This window comes from Pseudorca crassidens, chromosome 7, assembly GCF_039906515.1.
Source record: "Pseudorca crassidens isolate mPseCra1 chromosome 7, mPseCra1.hap1, whole genome shotgun sequence".
Classification (NCBI taxonomy): domain Eukaryota; kingdom Metazoa; phylum Chordata; class Mammalia; order Artiodactyla; family Delphinidae; genus Pseudorca; species Pseudorca crassidens.
The window spans coordinates 18,642,855-18,660,487 of NC_090302.1; the positions used below are offsets into that span (position 1 = coordinate 18,642,855).

Genomic DNA, 17,633 nt, shown 5'->3' on the forward strand with positions numbered 1-17,633 from the left:
CCCAAGTTTACAAAGGGAGTCCCATAGTGCAGTAGCTAATGAAGCATGTCTCAAGATGGCTTTGCCCTAATGAGACAGATTTTAGGGACCATTCTCAATATAGATAAGGTACTGCCAGAGCTGAGGATATCACCAAATTCTTGTTACAAAACAAAACTTTTATATTCGGGGTTTATATTTCCATCCCCAGGTATAGACAGACCAAACATTCCCAGTATATACTCTCTTTCTGAGGGAGTTTACAAGTAACAATTGTATATATTTAAGGTGTACATAATGGTTTGACATATATATGCATAGTGAAATGCTTACTACAGTCAAGCTAATGAACATATCTCCCCACTTAGTTACCCCTTTTTCCCCTTTTTTATGCATAGAGCATCTGAAATACACTCTCTTAGAAAATCTCCAATATTAAGTTTATTATTATCTATAGTCATCATGCTGTATATTAAATATTTATACTTATTCGTCCTACACAGCTGCAAATTTGTACTCTTTGACCAATATCTCCCTATTTCCCCCAACTCTCTGTCGTTGGTAACCACCGTTCTACTCTCTGCTTCTATGTATTTGACTTTTTATGTTCTACGTATAAGTGAGATCATGCAGTTTTTTCTTTCTTTGTCTGGCTTATTTCAGTTAGCATGATGTCCTCCAGATTCATCTGTGTTGTCACAAATCGCAGGATTTCCTTCTTTCTACAGCCTGAATAATATCCTATTCTAGCTAGCTAGCTACCCAGATACAAATATTACATCTTCTTTATCCATTCATCTGTGAAGGTACACTTAGATTGTTTCCATATCTCGGCTACTGTGAATAATGCTACAATTAAAATGGAAGTGCAGATATTTCTTCAATATAGTGATTTTATTTCCTTTGGATATATACCCAGAAGTGGGATTGCCAGATCATATGGTAGTTCTATTTTTAAGTTTTTGAGGAAAGCTATACTTTTTCTTTTATTTATTTTTATTTATTTTTATTTTTTCCCTATATTTTCATAATGGTTGTACCAATTTATATTCCTGCCAACAGTGTACAAGAGTTCCCTTTTCTCCACATCCTCACCAACACTTGTTATCCTTTGTCTCTTTGACAATAATCAGCCTAACAGGTATCTCATTGTCATTTTGATTTGCATTTCCCTGATGGTTAGTGAGCATCTTTTCATATACCTATCGGCCATTTGTATGTATTCTTTGGAAAAATATCTATTCAAGTACTTTGCCCCCTTTTTTTGTTGTTGTTTGGTTTTATAGATTTATTTTCAAAGGGCAAAAACACTTAAGACGATTTAAGTACAAGTCTAAACAGAATTACTCTGTCAGGGTCAGCAATGATGTAGAAATGCGTTCTCACTTCCAGACACGCACCAGCATCTCCTGAGTTGTTCTCTCAATGAAGAAAAGGGGTCTGAAACCCACAGCCAACATCATCTCGATGGTGAAAAACTGAAAGCATCTCCTCTAAGTTCAGGGACAAGACAAGGTTGTCCACTCTTGCCACTATTATTCAACATAGTTTTGGAAATTTTAGCCACAGCAATCAGAGAAGAAAAAGAAGTAAAAGGAATCCAAATTGGAAAAGAAGAAGTAAAGCTATCACTGTTTGCAGATGACATGATACTATACATAGAGAATCCTAAACATGCTACCAGAAAACTACTAGAGCTAATCAATGAATTTGGTAAAGTTGCAGGATACAAAATTAATGCACAGAAATCTCTTGCATTCCTATACACTAATGATGAAAACTCTGAAAGAGAAATTAAGGAAACACTCGCATTTACCATTTCAACAAAAAGAACAAAATACCTAGGAATAAACCTAACTATAAGACCCTGATGAAAGAAATTAAAGATGATACAAACAGATGGAGAGATATACCATGTTCTTGGATTGGAAGAAGGAACATTGTGAAAATGACTATACCACCCAAAGCAATCTACAGATTCAATGCAATCCCTATCAAACTACCAATGGTATTCTTCATAGAACTATAACAAAAAATTTCACAATTTGTATGGAAACGCAAAAGACCCCGAATAGCCAAAGCAATCTTGAGAAAGAAAAATGGAGGTGGAGGAATCAGGCTCCCTGACTTCAGAGTATACTACAAAGCTACAGGAATCAAGACAGTATGGTACTGGCACAAAAACAGAAATATAGATCAATGGAACAGAATAGACAGACCAGGGATAAACCCACACACATATGGTCACTTTATCTTTGATAAAGGAGGCAAGAATATGCAATGGAGAAAAGACAGCCTCTTCAATAAGTGGTGCTGGGAAAAGTGCACAGCTACATGTAAAAGAATGAAATTAGAACACTCCCTAACACCATACACAAAAATAAACTCAAAATGTATTAAAGAGCTAAATATAAGGCCAGACACTATAAAACTCTTAGAGGAAAGCATAGGCCGAACACTCCATGACATCAATCACAGCAAGATCCTTTTTGACCCACCTCCTAGAGAAATGGAAATAAAAATAAACAAATGGGGCCTAATGAAACTTAAAAGCTTTTGCACAGCAAAGGAAAGTATAAACAAGACGAAAAGACAACCCTCAGAATGGGAGAAAATATTTGCAAATGAAGCAAGTGACAAAGGATTAATTTCCAAAATTTATAAGCAGCTCATGCAGCTCAATATCAAAAAAAGAAACAACCCAATCAAAAAATGGACAGAAGACCTAAATAGACATTTCTCCGAAGAAGATATGCAGATTGCCAGCAAACACATGAAAGGATGCTCAACATCACTAATCATTAGAGGAATGCACATCAAAACTACAATGAGGTATCATCTCACACCAGTCAGAATTGTCATCATCAAAAAATCTACAAACAATAAATGCTGGAGAGGGTGTGGAGAAAAGGGAACCCTCTTGCACTGTTGCTGGGAATGTAAATTGATAAAGCCACTATGGAAAACAGTATGGCGGTTCCTTAAAAAACTAAAAGTAGAACTACCATATGACCTAGCAATCCCACTACTGGGCATAAACCCTGAGAAAACCATAATTCAAAAAAAGTAATGTACCACAATGTTCATTGCAGCTCTGTTTACAATAGCAAGAACGTGGAAGCAACCTAAGTGTCCATCAACAGATGAATGGATAAAGAAGATCCATATATACAATGGAATATTACTCAGCCATAAAAAGAAATGAAATTGAGTTATTTGTAGTGAGGTGGATGGACCTAGAGTCTGTCATACAGAGTGAAGTAAGTCAGAAAGAGAAAAATAAATACCATATGCTAACACATATATATGGAATTAAAAAAAAAATTTTTAAATGATTCTGAAGAACCTAGGGGCAGGACAGGAATAAAGATGCAGACATAGAGAATGGACTTGAGGACACGGGGAGGGGAAGGGTAAACTGGGACGAAGTGAGAGAGTGGCATGGACATATATATACTACCAAATGTAAAATAGATAGCTGGTGGGAAGCAGCTGCATAGCACAGGGAGATCAGCTCGGTGCCTGGTGACCACCTAGGGGGTGGGATAGGGAGGGTGGGAAGGAGACACAAGAGGGAGTAGATATGGGGATATATGTATATGTATAGCTGATTCACTCTGTTATAAAGCAGAAACTAACACACCATTGTAAAGCAGTTATACTCCAATAAAGATGTTAAAAAAAGGGGGGTCTGATATTTTATTCATATGCATCCTTCTTATCTGCAATGTAATCTACAATTTCTTGTGGGCACATTAACTTCTCTGCATCTACATCAAGAATTTCAAACCCAAATTCATGTTCCATGGCCATTATAATCTCCACTCGGTCCAAACTGTCTAAGCCCAGATCTTTCATAAAATGGGAATTTACTGAGAGCCTTTCTGGGTCAATCTTGTCATAGAGTTTCAAGACGTAGAGGACAGGGTTCTTGATTCCCTCTAATGTCAAAGGAGTGCCTCACTATACTGGGGGCACAGCTGTGTAACTCCAACTGGAAACTGCACAAGCAGTGAGGCCAACTGCGGAGCCCCAGGCCTCCTCTGGGCCCCCGTGGGGAAAAGGGTAGTGCTGAGTGGCTGGGCCATGGCCAGCATGAGCAGCCTGGGCAGCAGCACAAAGGCCGCAGGCAGTCGGTGGACACAGGCGCAAAGGACACTAGCTGCCCTGACTATGCCGACCCAGGATGCCCACTTTTTAATTGTGTTGTTTTTTGCTATTGAGTTGTATGAGTTTCTTATATATTTTGAATATTAATCCCTTTTCAGATATACGGTTTGCAAATATTTTCTCCCAATCATCATTGCCTTTTCATTTATTGATTTTTTTCCTTTTCTGTGCAGAACCTTTTTAGTTTGATAGAGTCCCATTTGTTTATTTTTCCTTTTGTTATGTAAGCATTTGATGTCATATCCAGAAAATCATTGCCAAGACCAGTATAAGGAGCTTTTATCCTATGTTTTCTTCTAGAAGTTTTATGATTCCAGGTCTTATATTTTCTTTAATCCATTTTGAGTTGGTTTTTGCTCATGGTGTAAGATAAGGGGCCAATTTCATTCTTCTGCACATGTGTATACACTTTGCTCAGCACTATTTATTGAAAGCTATCCTTTTGTCATTGTATACTTTTGGTACCTTTGTTGAAAATTAGTTGACTGTATATGCACAGGTTTATTTCTGGGCTCTTGATTCTCTTCCATTGGTCTATGTGTCTGTTTTTATGACAGTACCATACTATTTTGATTACTATAACTTAGTAATGTAATTTGAAATCAGGAAGTGTGATGCTTCCAACTCTATTCTTCTTTCACAAGATTAATTTGGCTATTTGGAGACTTCTATGGTCCTATATAAATTTTAGAATTTTTTTTTTTTATTTCTGTGAAAGATGCAATTGGAATTATGGTAGTAATCACATTGAATCTTTATATCTCTTTGGGTAGTATAAATTTTTTAACAATATTAATCCTTCCAATACATGAAAGTAGGATATCTTTCCATTTATTTGTGACTTCGTCAATTTCTTTCCTCAGTGTTCATAGTTTTCAGTGTACATATCTTTCACATCCTTGATTAAATTTATTCCTAAGTATATTATTCTTTTTGATGCTGTTGTTAATTTTAGCATGATGTGTCTCATTGTATGGTCTAGTTGTGAATCCCTCTAAATAACATGGAGAAGAAATGATAAAGAATGACTTGAATCTTATCCATTTTCTTAGGTTGCCTTTATAATTCTTCCTCCAGGAACCCTTCCATCTGCAAGCTGGATATGATTTCTTTTTCCTCTGAATTCTGTTTTGTTAGAACAGTGTTGCTCTAACGTTCATGTGCCTTTGAATTACCTGGAAAATGTGTTAAAATGCAGCAGATCTAGGGTGGGATCTCTGATTCTCCATTGCTATAAAGCTCCCAGGTGATGCTGATATTGCTGGTCCATAAACCACCCACTGAGTATAGCAAGAGTTTTTGGAGCACTGGCCACTTCTTGCCTGTATTACAATTACTTGTTTGTGCGTCTGACTTCCTCAGTTGGATTGTAGTAATTTTACTGATGATCTGATTGTAGCTTCTACAGTTACTTCTCAAGAATTTCTCTAACCAATCTAAACAGACATTCGGTGACTCTCTATCACCTAAGCTTGTTTTATTCGCCTAACAGGACTTATCCCCTTTGTTTGTCTACTCCCTTTATTATAAAGTAAGAGCGTGATCCTTTCAGCTGGAACACAAGCATATTACCTGGCATAGAGTCGGTACTTGGTAAATATGGTTTATGGAAGTGATGAGCAAACTTTTTTTTCTTACTTCCAAGTTCATCTCCCTTATATATAATGGCAGATACAACCACAATGGAGTAACTGTGATGGCTTTCTGTATTAAAGTTCATCATTTTCTGTAATTCATAGGCACTATAGGAAGGCAGTTAGACTGAATTGAAGGTTGCTAACAAGACAGTTTTAAACAAAAAGCCTTTGTGTATCAGTGTGAGTGTGTGTAAGTATAAAATATATATAATATAAAAATATAAAATAAATAATACATGTTTTCCTTTTCCCAGTTGGGTCCCTATTCCACCTTCCCACCTGTGATTTTTTTTTTTTTTTTTTTTTTTTTTTTTTGAGATTCTTGATTAGAATCAGGTAAAGAACAATCTCTTTCCTGGGCAGCAAAAACCCAGTATTGATTTTTCTTTATTGACCAATCATACATTGCAGTATAAATATTTATGATGGTGGCACATAATAAAAAGATAAGTTAAATACCACAGAGAAAAATGAAATGTAAATGGGAAAGGATTTCTCGTGGGTAATACATCACTTTATAATCTTACGTTACTCTGAGAAGCACCCAAAGGCTTTCGAGGATCAATGCTCAGATTACAAGACCTCCATCATCACAAACAGACATTTGCAATTTGGTCTCATGTCCTCTTGGGGATCACTCACATCAGGTTTATTTGGCGATTTAGCAAGTGAAATACAATATATATGCAAAACGCTTCTAAAGTGGCCAGGTGTTTAAATGGAACTCTTCTAATATCTTGGAGCATTTTTGTAGATTCCCCCAAATGTCAGAGTTGAAAGGAGCCATGGAGATGATTATTCTAAGCCTCTCATTTTATGGTGAGAGGAACTGAGGTGCAGAGAGGAAAAAAGCTGGCCTCAGGTCACACAGCATGCTGCTAGATGAACAAAAATTTCACGCAGCTCCTATTTCAGCTGTTTCTCCCGATCGTGTCTCCTCCATTAATTCTGGAGAAGGAAGGTTTGGCGAAGGTAGGCAGGGATGCAGTAGGAGTCGAGTGTGGGCAGGTCAGCTTAAATACTCAGCCAGACAATTTTAAAATCTCAAAGGACACAGCAAGCAGCAGCTCATTCTCTTCTGGAATTATTACTGACTTGGTTAGAATTTATGGAGACAGCCATTTCTTTTGACATCAGTTTCTCTTTTATTTACCTCAGAAGGATGGTGACTGATACTGAAAGGTTTTGAGGTCAAAAAGGTCCTTAAGTGTTAGTGACAAAGATCTTTAAGGAAAGGTGAATCCTCCCCAACACCCTCTTCCCCATTCTTCAGTCTCCTTGAGGCAAGTAGCTTCCATTTTTGTAGACATCATTTTTTGATAATTCAGAATGCTGGAAGATGGGAAACCCCAATAAATAGCATGGACAGAATTAGAGATAATTAACATACAATGTGTGTGTGTGTTTGAATGTGAACAATGTTAGTAAAATGAAATTTATTTTGTACAGCTAAAAATAAACTATGCATTTATCTTCTATACTACAATTTATAGGAAAGAGAAAAAGAGCATAGGATTTTCAGTCTGTACCTTTGCCCTTCTTATTAACCTTCAGTCTCTTCACAGTGATTGTAGTAGGAGGTGTACAATGTCTCTCTTTGTCATTAACCACCCAAGCACACTTACTGAATAGGACTCCCAAACTGCAAATGGGTATGAAAAGACCTCAGTGAGAGAACACTAAGGATCAGACATACATCTAGTCTGGGTAGATATTTCAACCTCCTTATTCAAAACTGCTGTATTTGTCCTCAGATAGAAATGCCTTTTCAGTGAAATATATGTGTGTGTGTGTGTGTGTGTGTGTGTGTGTATATATGTATATATACACATATATGTACGTATATGTATGTTTTTTGGTTTTTGTTTTAAGGAAAGGACAGGAGGAAGTAACAGCTGCTTTCATGCATTGAAAATGCAGCTATTCAGAGTAACTTGAGTATTCATACCAGATCAGCGATCCGATGCAGTTTGAGATTTGACAGAATTCCCTCAATAGCTCTAAAACCAGAGTCCGGATGATGAGAAGGGTACCTGATGTTTGAATTGCCTCTGTAACTACATTTTTTAGCTCTTTCAAATTGCTGCTTGCTAATATTTACAGTTCTCTGCAGCCATAATGTACCACCACGGGATTTGGGAGGAGATCAAAGAAGCAGGAAAGAAATTGCTATTCCCAAATTCTTACCAGTAAAAGATCGGTGCATGTCAAGTAGCTTTTAATGTCCACAAACCCAGTTCAGTATATACACAAGGCCATCTCCATTAGCAAAGCCTACACTTTCTTCATCTAAAATCTGTTTAACTCCAAAGAGTAAAGAAACTCTCCTGTGAATCTTAATAGTCCTAGACATTAGCCTTCAAAGGAACTTCTTAACTTTTCAAGTCCTTTTCACATTGGTTACAAGATATAAGTGTGCCTTTTGTTAAGAAAACTTGCTCTACATAAACCCCTACTTTTACTTAAATAATTGAGGTAGGTGCAGGAAAATAGAATATCTCAAAGGAAGGATTCTTCACTTCTGAAATAAGTCTTGACAAGGTGCAGAACAGCATGGATCGCACATGTTACCTCTTATCTAAGATCCACATATGCACATACATAAAAATAGAAGAATAAGCAAATTAAAGCAGTCATCTATAGGGAGGAGGAGGGAGACAGGTAAAGGTTAAAATAAAATCTAACTGAATATATCTGAATATATATCTGAATATATCTCATTTTGTAAACAGGACTTTGGAGCCATGTAAATATTTTAAATATTTTTTTTAAAATCAGAAATAAAAATGGCAATCCATAAAAATCAGATAACAATCCACCAAAAAGTAAAATGTAACAAATGGATCTGTGTGTTAAGTCAGTGACTTAGCTACACATGGAAGACTCATTTTAATTGACTATAAATAGGATAATGTGGTAACATATACCAAGGAGAACATGAACTGCCAAAACAGTCTTGCTTGCAACAATGATATTGATAGTAATAATATTGGCCTCCTTATTCCAATACTATTATCTTATAGTTGTGTAAAGCAAGTAAGTATTTAAAAATCAATATTTTTTCAGCAGATGAGATAAAAATTTAAAATCAAGATGTTAACCAAACCACAAATTGTCTACATGTGGTTGGAAATAGAAAAATATTTTCTCTTAAAAATATATATATTTCCTAGCTCTGTCCACTGAAAATACTGAGAAGCGATGTCCGATCCATAATGACTAGCAGTGACGATCCCTGTTAGTTCCCAGATGGTGTTGTTTCAAAATGCGATTTCCCACCAAAAAAAGAAAAAGTGTACCTTGGAGAAATAATTAATTCCCCAGGTCTCGGGTCAGGAACATGAGAGGAGCCTGGGACATCTTATCACACTAGATGGGTAGGATGGGGGTGGGTGGGAGGGAGGTCCAAGATGGAGGGGATAGAGGTATACATAGAGCTGATTCACTTCATTGTAAAGCAGAAACTAACACAACATTGTAAAGCAATTATACTCCAATTAAAAAAAAAAAAGTAGGTCTATCAATGAATGACATTGGATCAAAAGAACTCATGAGCTGCCATTGGCCAAAAATAGAACATTTGGGCCACAAAGAGAATAATAAATGAAGTAGATTTAAACATAGAAAATATTTTATAATCCATGAGCTCATAAAGATATTTTTAAACAAAAATCCCAAACTCTCATTTATTGCCTTTATAAGTGTCAGCTTACTCTGAAAACTGTTAAACATGGGGAAAGAATCAAGCATTAATGTATCTTTCCTATAAGAACTGTACCTCACGTATCCAAATAATGTGAAAAGAAAAGCTTTCTTTATAGACCATGTACAGCTATTAAACACAGGAGTAAAAAGAAATCAACGTTTTAGCACCTTTCATGAAATGATGAACGATCATCAATGGATTCTCAAACCTTAGGTAAAAAGCTGATCAGGAAGTTTAAAATAGATGGATCCAGCTGAAAACACCTGAACGTACTGATCACTCTTAACATCACTGGAAGAGACATTATCAGACATTAATTTTCTTCTGATGTGATGCAACAGAAACTATAGAATACCTCCATAAAGTATTCTTGCCTAAGAATTAAAGTAAAACTTATTAGTTCATAGAAAATACAGGACCAGGGTAAGATGAAGCAAGAGTGCAGTCTAAAAATCCAGAATAAGGAAAATTCTGTGGGAGCAAAGTGCGAGTTTCTTCAACAAATAAGTTATACACAGGCTCCCATGTATGGGCACACACGTACACACAGAGGGATGGGGAAACTGTAAATTAAAATAAATTCAAGAAACATATTAATATTAATTGTTTTAGGTATTGTTTGGATGTTGCTTTGAAAAACTATGGTAAAATGATATTTATTAAACAATTAGGGAAATTTGAACATTGTGTATTTGGTAATGTTAAGGGGGAAATTGGTGTAATCTTAGTATCATGGTTATATTTTTAAAAACTGTTCTTAACTTTAGACATACATAAGTATTTTTGTGTGAGATATATAGTATATTAGCAATATTCTAAAACTTGTTAAAGCTGAGAACTCTTTATACTAATCTTTCAATTTGTGTATATATTTGACTATTTCCATGATAAAAAGTTTTTAAAATGCTAAAATAGGACTTAACACAGATTCTTTAAAATATTAAACTACTTTAGGATATTAGTACATTTTTGAAAGCAAATGAGAGAAACCCACTCAAACTAGTTTAACGGGGGGGGGGGGGGGGGAGGAAATATATGTGTTTATATTCCTGAAAATTCCAGAGATGGAGCTGTCTCAGAAACTCTGAAGATTCAAATGTCTAGATGTTCCATTTCTTCCCCTTCTCTCTCCCCATCTCCCTCTTCCCCGCCCGCAGTATCTCCATCCCTCCTGTGCAGCTCCTCCCCTTTCTCTCCTCTAGACTCCACCTCGTACAAGTATTACACAATCCTAGTTCAGCCACCCCTGGAAAAAAAGAGAGGAGCTCTCTCCCAGTGAAGGTCTTATTGGTTTCTGGTACAGAGAGTTGAGTTGACTTGATCACACTCCCCAGTCACGGCTCAATTGCCTCTAGTCCATTTAAGGACCCTCACTAGTTTACTTTATCCTAATTTATATCTCTTTCATCCCTAATCCCTACTAGCATTTATGTCCCCTGATCCTCAGCAAAAATACTGATTCAAAGTTTTAGTTATGTATCCTTTTGTTTATGAGTAACTTTATAAAATACTTATTGTGGTTTTGAATGCATATATACATGGCTGTATATCTCATCTGAAACTAATCTTTTTGCCTTTAAAACTATATATTTTTAAAAAATAACTAATTTTATTGGGGTCTGTTTACATACGGTAAAACACACAGATCTTAAGCATATAGTTAAATAAGTTTGACAAATGTATATTTCCATGTAATGGACACGCTGATCAAAATATAGAACCTTTCCATCTCCCCAGAAAGTTTCCTTCTGTCCCTTTATAGTAAATCCCCAGTTAGATGCAACCACTGTTCTGATTTCTATCACCAAAAATTATTTTGCATGTTCAGTGAACTTCATAAGCATGGAATCATAAAGTATGTACCCTCTTCTGTCTGGCTTTTTTTATTCAACTTACTATCTGTGAGATCCATCCAAGTTTTGGCATATATTAGTACTTCTAAAATTATTTTACTGCTAACTCATATTCCACAATAAGAATATAACTATATGTTTTAAAGATAAGTATGTGTGTATCTAGTCATTTGCTTCTCGCTGCTTCACAGTATTCTGCAATATGCATCTTCCATATTTGACTCGTCCAGTCCCCTGGTCATGAACTCTTAGGTTGTCTTCCATAAACTGCTAGCCCAAATAATGCTGTGACAACCAGCCTTGAGTGTATTCCCTTTGAGAGCTGTGTGATAGTTCTCTGGAGCTTATAAGCATCCTTAATTTCATTAAGAACTGTTGCACTGTAGAATGCTCACATCAGTTTACATTCCCTTCATCAGTGTTCACAGGCACCGTTTCCCAATATGATGGCCGTGTATAGCATCACAGTAAGGTTAAGTAATGTTAACCAGCTTTCAATATTTAGAGCAGCGCTTTCCAATAGAAAGTTCTGTGATGATGGAAATAGTCTGTATCTTCATTGTCCAAAACAGTAGCTCCTAGCTACACATGGTTATTGAGCCCTTGAAATGTAGCTAGTGTGACTGAGGAGCTTCATTTTCAACTTTATGAAATTGTAATTAATTTAAATGTAAATTAAATAGCCACATGTGGCTAGTGGGCACCATATTGAACAGTGCAGATTTAGAGTCAACCAGGATGATGAGATTGGACTCAGTTTCTGAGTCTAGTTGGAAGTCCCTGGAAAGGGATTCAAGGGAATGACATGGTACAATTTGTGTCTTAGAAAGATCATTCCAGCTGTGGGAAGGCATAGGTGGAATGGGATTCAATAGAAGTCAGGAAATATTGGTTGGGATGATAGTATAGTGACCTTAGCTTAAAAAGATGGTGGCTTATGTAAGAGCAGTGGAGACTGAGAGAACAGAGAGAATCAAGAGCTTAGGTGGAAGCACTGACCGGACTTGGAAACTGACTTGAAATGGCAGATTCAAAAAAAAAAAGGAATAAGCAGCAAATTTCAGGTTCCTTGCATACACAATAAGGTACATGGCTGTACATAGTTTCTGATGAAGAAGGTCCCAGAAAATTCACATGGAAAATCACCCATCAGCCAGGAGTGGTGACGGAAATTTAGTCAAGGTCCTTTGAGTCATGGGAAGATTGCGTGGAGCCAGATTGTCTCCAGGTCTGGGACCCCATCTGTTACTGCTCTGGTTTCACCAAGGCTGATGCCCAAGGTCACCTGGATCCATCCCATACCATCTTTTGCTCAGTCATAGGCTGACAGAGTTCAGCACAAGAGGAATGAAACGACCTGGAGAAATCTGTAAATATCTGGAAGCTCTGAGGTTGACACAGAAGGAAAAGTCTGGGAACTGATATGCATCCATTGTTTAATGTTGCAGGCAATTAGAGATCACAGGAGCAGCTGCTATGGTTAAACTGTTAAAAACTCCAAAGTAAGTGAAACAGAACATATGGGATAGGTTTTATCTCCAAAATACTGCTTTGAGGATAATATTGACATAATTTGCCTATCACATTTTCCCCCTTTGAAATGATTTGTATAACATTTCCTAGAAATAGGCTCCATATGTGTGTTAGCAATTGGTGGAAGAAACTCAAGCTCATTGAAGGAGAGCCAGCTACGAGAGGAGTCATGAATCTACCACTGGAGCCAGGCAGCGTTGCTCTTCCTGGAAAAGGTAGATTGTCAACAGAAAGTCAGTAAAGGGAAAAGGAGCTAGGAAATGGACAGTCAACGAGTCCTTTCTGTGTGCTAACCACTGTATGATAATACTTCCTAGGTATTTATTAACAGCTCCATTTTATAGATCTGAAAACAGAGACTTAAACAGAGGAGGCAGTTTGCTCAAAGTCAGACAGATAGAGAGCGCCAGATCTGGAATCCAGACCAGCCTTATTTGACTAAAAAATAAACTTTAGACAAAAGATCTGCCTCTGGATCTGGACAAGCGTAGTGATTCCCAAAGTATTATCTCTGGACTCGGAGCATAGACCTCACCTGAGAATATTCTATGAATATGAATCAGTTCGGACCTACTGAATCAAAAATGCTGAGGGTGAAGCCCAGAAATCTGTTTGAACAAGCCCTCTGGGTAATTCTGATGCCCACTACTGCTTTGGAATCACCGGATAAGTTGGTATTTCATCAATTATATAAGAGGCAGTTACTCTGGAAGGTTACAGTCTGAGGAGGATGTATCTGGGAGGATACAAAGAAATATAACACATGTTTTCTACACAAAGAGTAATTTTAAAACTTTTGGGGAAACATACATTACTGAAACAACTCAGTTTAGTGGAAAGTATGCTAGGTAATTTTGAAAACTTGTTTCCAGTCCCAGATCTGATACTAATATGCAGGTTGGCTTTGGACAAATCATTTAACTGCTATGTATTTCCTTTTAATCCCAATTAAAATGATAATAGTGGTGGTGGTAATGGTACATTTTCAAGGCCCTTAAGCATTTATAATGCCTTTATTTTAGAGGTAGGCAGGACAGTGATTAGCCAAAAATGAAAGGTGTTTACTTAGAAAACCTCCAATATTCCTTACAGCTTGACTTTCTAGTAGACTTCTCATATTAGTACACCGAAAATATACAGAATAATAGATGGCTAAGTCAATGGTTCTCAAACATGATTGAACTTCAGAATCACCAAGGAGCTTAACAGAAAGTAAAAAACATCCAGGCCTCTCTCCCCAGAGCAATACAGTCTGCTCACATCCCTTATATGTGGCATATAGGGAGAGAAAGAGGTGATTAATGGCCTTTGGGTGATTCTAGCATGCTTCTAAAGTTGAGAATTATGGCTCTAAGTATTCAGTAAATCTAAATGAAGGAGAAGTCCAGGTGGTCAACAGTAATTTGGGTCTAGCCACCCATTTTCAGTGACTGTCCATCATCTATGGGGAAAATCTAGTTTACTTAGCCTGGAATTAAAAGTCTTCTATGCTTTACTTCCTGAGTACATTTCCTGCTTCTGTTCCATTAATCACTTCCATAAACCTTTGCTTTAGCCAAATGAGACTACTTGCTCTTCTCCAGCTATTCCTAGATGACACATCCTCTCTAGTTTTAATAGTTTTATTTCCTATGCCTGCTTTCGTCTATTGAAAGAATATCCTTCCTCCACAGCACAATTCATGTGTTGTATCCTTCATAAAGCCTTCCTTGTGTCGTCAACTGGTGAGCATCTCCCCTTCCTCTGATGGCATGTCCCATTCTGGACGCTGTATCTTTTTAGAATGTTGTCGACTGCACAGGTATAAACCAGCACTCTCCTGAACAAACTGTAATACATATTCACCTTAGTGCTAAAGGGAAAAATCAAAATACCAGACTCTTGAATCACAAGCATTATTTTGCATCTGAGTTACTTTTCAAATAGGCAACTCCATGTAAGGAGCTCTAGGGCAGGGTACAGAGGGATTTGTGTGTTTAACGATGGATGATCATTTCTTTAAAGCAAGAACAGTTGAAAAAAACATAGAATATTGTCGACTGCAGAACAGAATGCCTTGTCTCAGATAGTTTCAATCATAAAGACGATGCACCTCAATCCTGAGTTAGGACAGCTGCAGGTCAGTTCATCGAATAGCTCAACAATAGCATAAAAGACACAGGCCCTTTCCACCTTCCGCATCTTCCATCCTAGCTCTGGTTCCCTTGGTAAATCTAAAACAGCCACCACAGTTCTGTCACTTACAGACATGACTATGTCCAGTGGGTGAAAAGAGCTTTTGTTGACGTTGGTTTCTTTTTAAGAACAAGGGAATCTTTCCAAGAATCTGACCATCAGACTTTTTCTCATGTTTCACTGGCCAACATTATGTCACATGCTCATTCCTAAACCATTCACTGGCAAGGGGAGTGCAGTTTCTGGGACTGGCTCATTGAAGCACATGTTTAGTAGAAGGATTTCCTGAACAAAACTGGACTGCTCTTAGAAAGGAGGAGTCATGGGTGTTGATGAATGGTGCTTGACTAAGCTGCTAATCCTTCTCTGGAGCAAGTAAGCCCTTTCAATGTATATTACAGTTGTCTGTTCCCATGTTTAATCTCCTATTAAACTTAAGTCTCCTTGAGGACAGGTTTTTGTTTTATGTTTAAAGGCATGAGCTTTGGAGTCAGACAAACCTGGGTTGAAATTAATGTGACAAACTCATTCCAGTTGGCCCCAGACTTTCCTGATTTTAGCATCCAAAGTCACGTATCCAGAGAAACCCCTTAATCCCAGGTAAACCACGACAGTTGGTCACCCTAGCTGAAATCTCATCTCTACCATGTACTAGCTGCACAATCTGGAAGTCACTTATTTAATCCCTCCACGTTCCGTTCAAGAAGTAGTCCCTGAATGCCCACCATGTGCCACACACTGTTTCAGAAAGTCCGCCTTGTTTTTCTGACCACCTTGGCACTAACTCTCTGCTTTCCCGCAATCGTGCTAAGGTTGCCCCGCGATTGCCTCGTGTGTGACCCTCTCTCTGCACTGCATCACTCAGAGATGATGTCAGAGGAAGCCTGGCCATCTGACGAATGGGGCTTGGGAAATCCCCAGCAGTTTTCAGACACTGTTTCTGGCTTGAAAAACAAAAACACCCGCAAAACAGCCAAGGGTCCCAATCTACTCAGGGAACATGCTGTCCTCTCCTGTTTGCAGGGCCATTTCTTGGACAAGCAGTGGCTCTGTTTGCTGGACTTTTGGCCCCGTGCAGTCACTGTGAGGCAAGGCACATCTCACACAAACAGGCCAGTGAAATGAGGTAATTGCGGCTTTCGATGAATGCTATTTCTGTCTCCTGGGCTATGCTGGCTGGGATGTGAAGAGCGAGAGCTAGTCTATCAGACATGTTACAGCTTCTCCTCACAGAGTGGAGATAGATAACCCAGGAGTGGGAAAGCCGCCTCCTGTTTCTCCTCCTAATGATGAGTGAATACTGCACACATGCACCATTTTCAAACAAGACCTGCTCCATGTTGGAAATCCCTTCCAAATGCCAGAACTTTTCCATTTGGGCATCAAGTCTGTCCTTAAGTGTGATTTAATAGAGCTGTACTGAACATACCATGTGCCAAGCATGTTATAGATGCCATTCATTTCCTCTTCACAAGGACCCTCAGAAACAGGTACAATTAGTATCCGAGCTGTAGAGAGGAGCAAAGTATGACTCAGAATGATGAGGCCCCCTGTCACAGCACTAACATGTGCAAGGCCAGCGTGAGCACGCAAGTCTACTCTTTCCATAGCTAGAGCTGTTCCACTGCACCACTGTTAATTTTAGCCATTTGTGTTGGATTTTTGTCCCCTGAAATGTATTTCATCCTTTCATGCTACTTCGAAATGGGAAATAGAATAACGAGATTTCTTTCTAACACTTTTCACGGCCACATTCTGTACCAGAGTACAGTGACAACTTCGACTGCTTGACCTAGAACCCAATTTTTTCACATTCGATTGTTTGTTTGTTTGGGCTGTGTTTTTTTGTTTTGTTTTTGTTCCTTTTATCTTCACTCAGGTATTCAGTTTCCTGCCACTTGTTGAGGTTGTTGATGGATCTACTCCTCAGATTCCCTTACCACCATTCCTCATTGAATGTTTAGTTTTGGTTGTTTTAATAAATCAACCAAAGAGTCACACAGAAGTAAGTTGTTATATAAAGTGTAAATAAGCTCTCCTCTGGAACCCAAGGGACTATTTTATGGTTAAAAGATGGAGACTTGGTTTAGTAGGCACTTTTGGTTATCTAGAGAAAGATGCTTCTGGTTAAGACTATTTGGTGAAACTATTATTCAACATAGTTTTGGAAGTTTTAGCCATGGCAATCGCAGAAGAAAAAGAAATAAAAGGAATCCAAATCGGAAAAGAAGTAAAACTGTCACTGTTTGCAGATGACATACATAGAAAATCCTAAAGATGCCACCAGAAAACTACTAGAGCTAATCAATGAATTTGGTAAAGTAGCAGGATACAAAATTAATACACAGAAGTCTCTTGCATTCCTATATACTAACAGCAAAAATTCAGAAAGAGAAATTAAGGAAACACTCCCATTTACCACTGCAACAAAAAGAATAAAATACCTAGGAATAAACCTACCTAAGGAGACAAAAGACCTGTATGCAGAAAACTCTAAGACACTGATGAAAGAAATTAAAGATGATACAAACAGATGGAGAAATATACCATGTTCTTGGATTGGAAGAACCAACATTGTGA

At 37.7% G+C, this 17,633-nt stretch overlaps 1 pseudogene; it reads right to left on the reverse strand.

Moving 5' to 3' along the window:
• Positions 1–3,664: 3,664 nt before the first annotated feature.
• The window catches only part of LOC137228319 (acyl carrier protein, mitochondrial pseudogene), a 34,634-nt pseudogene continuing 20,665 nt past the window's right edge, over positions 3,665–17,633 (reverse strand).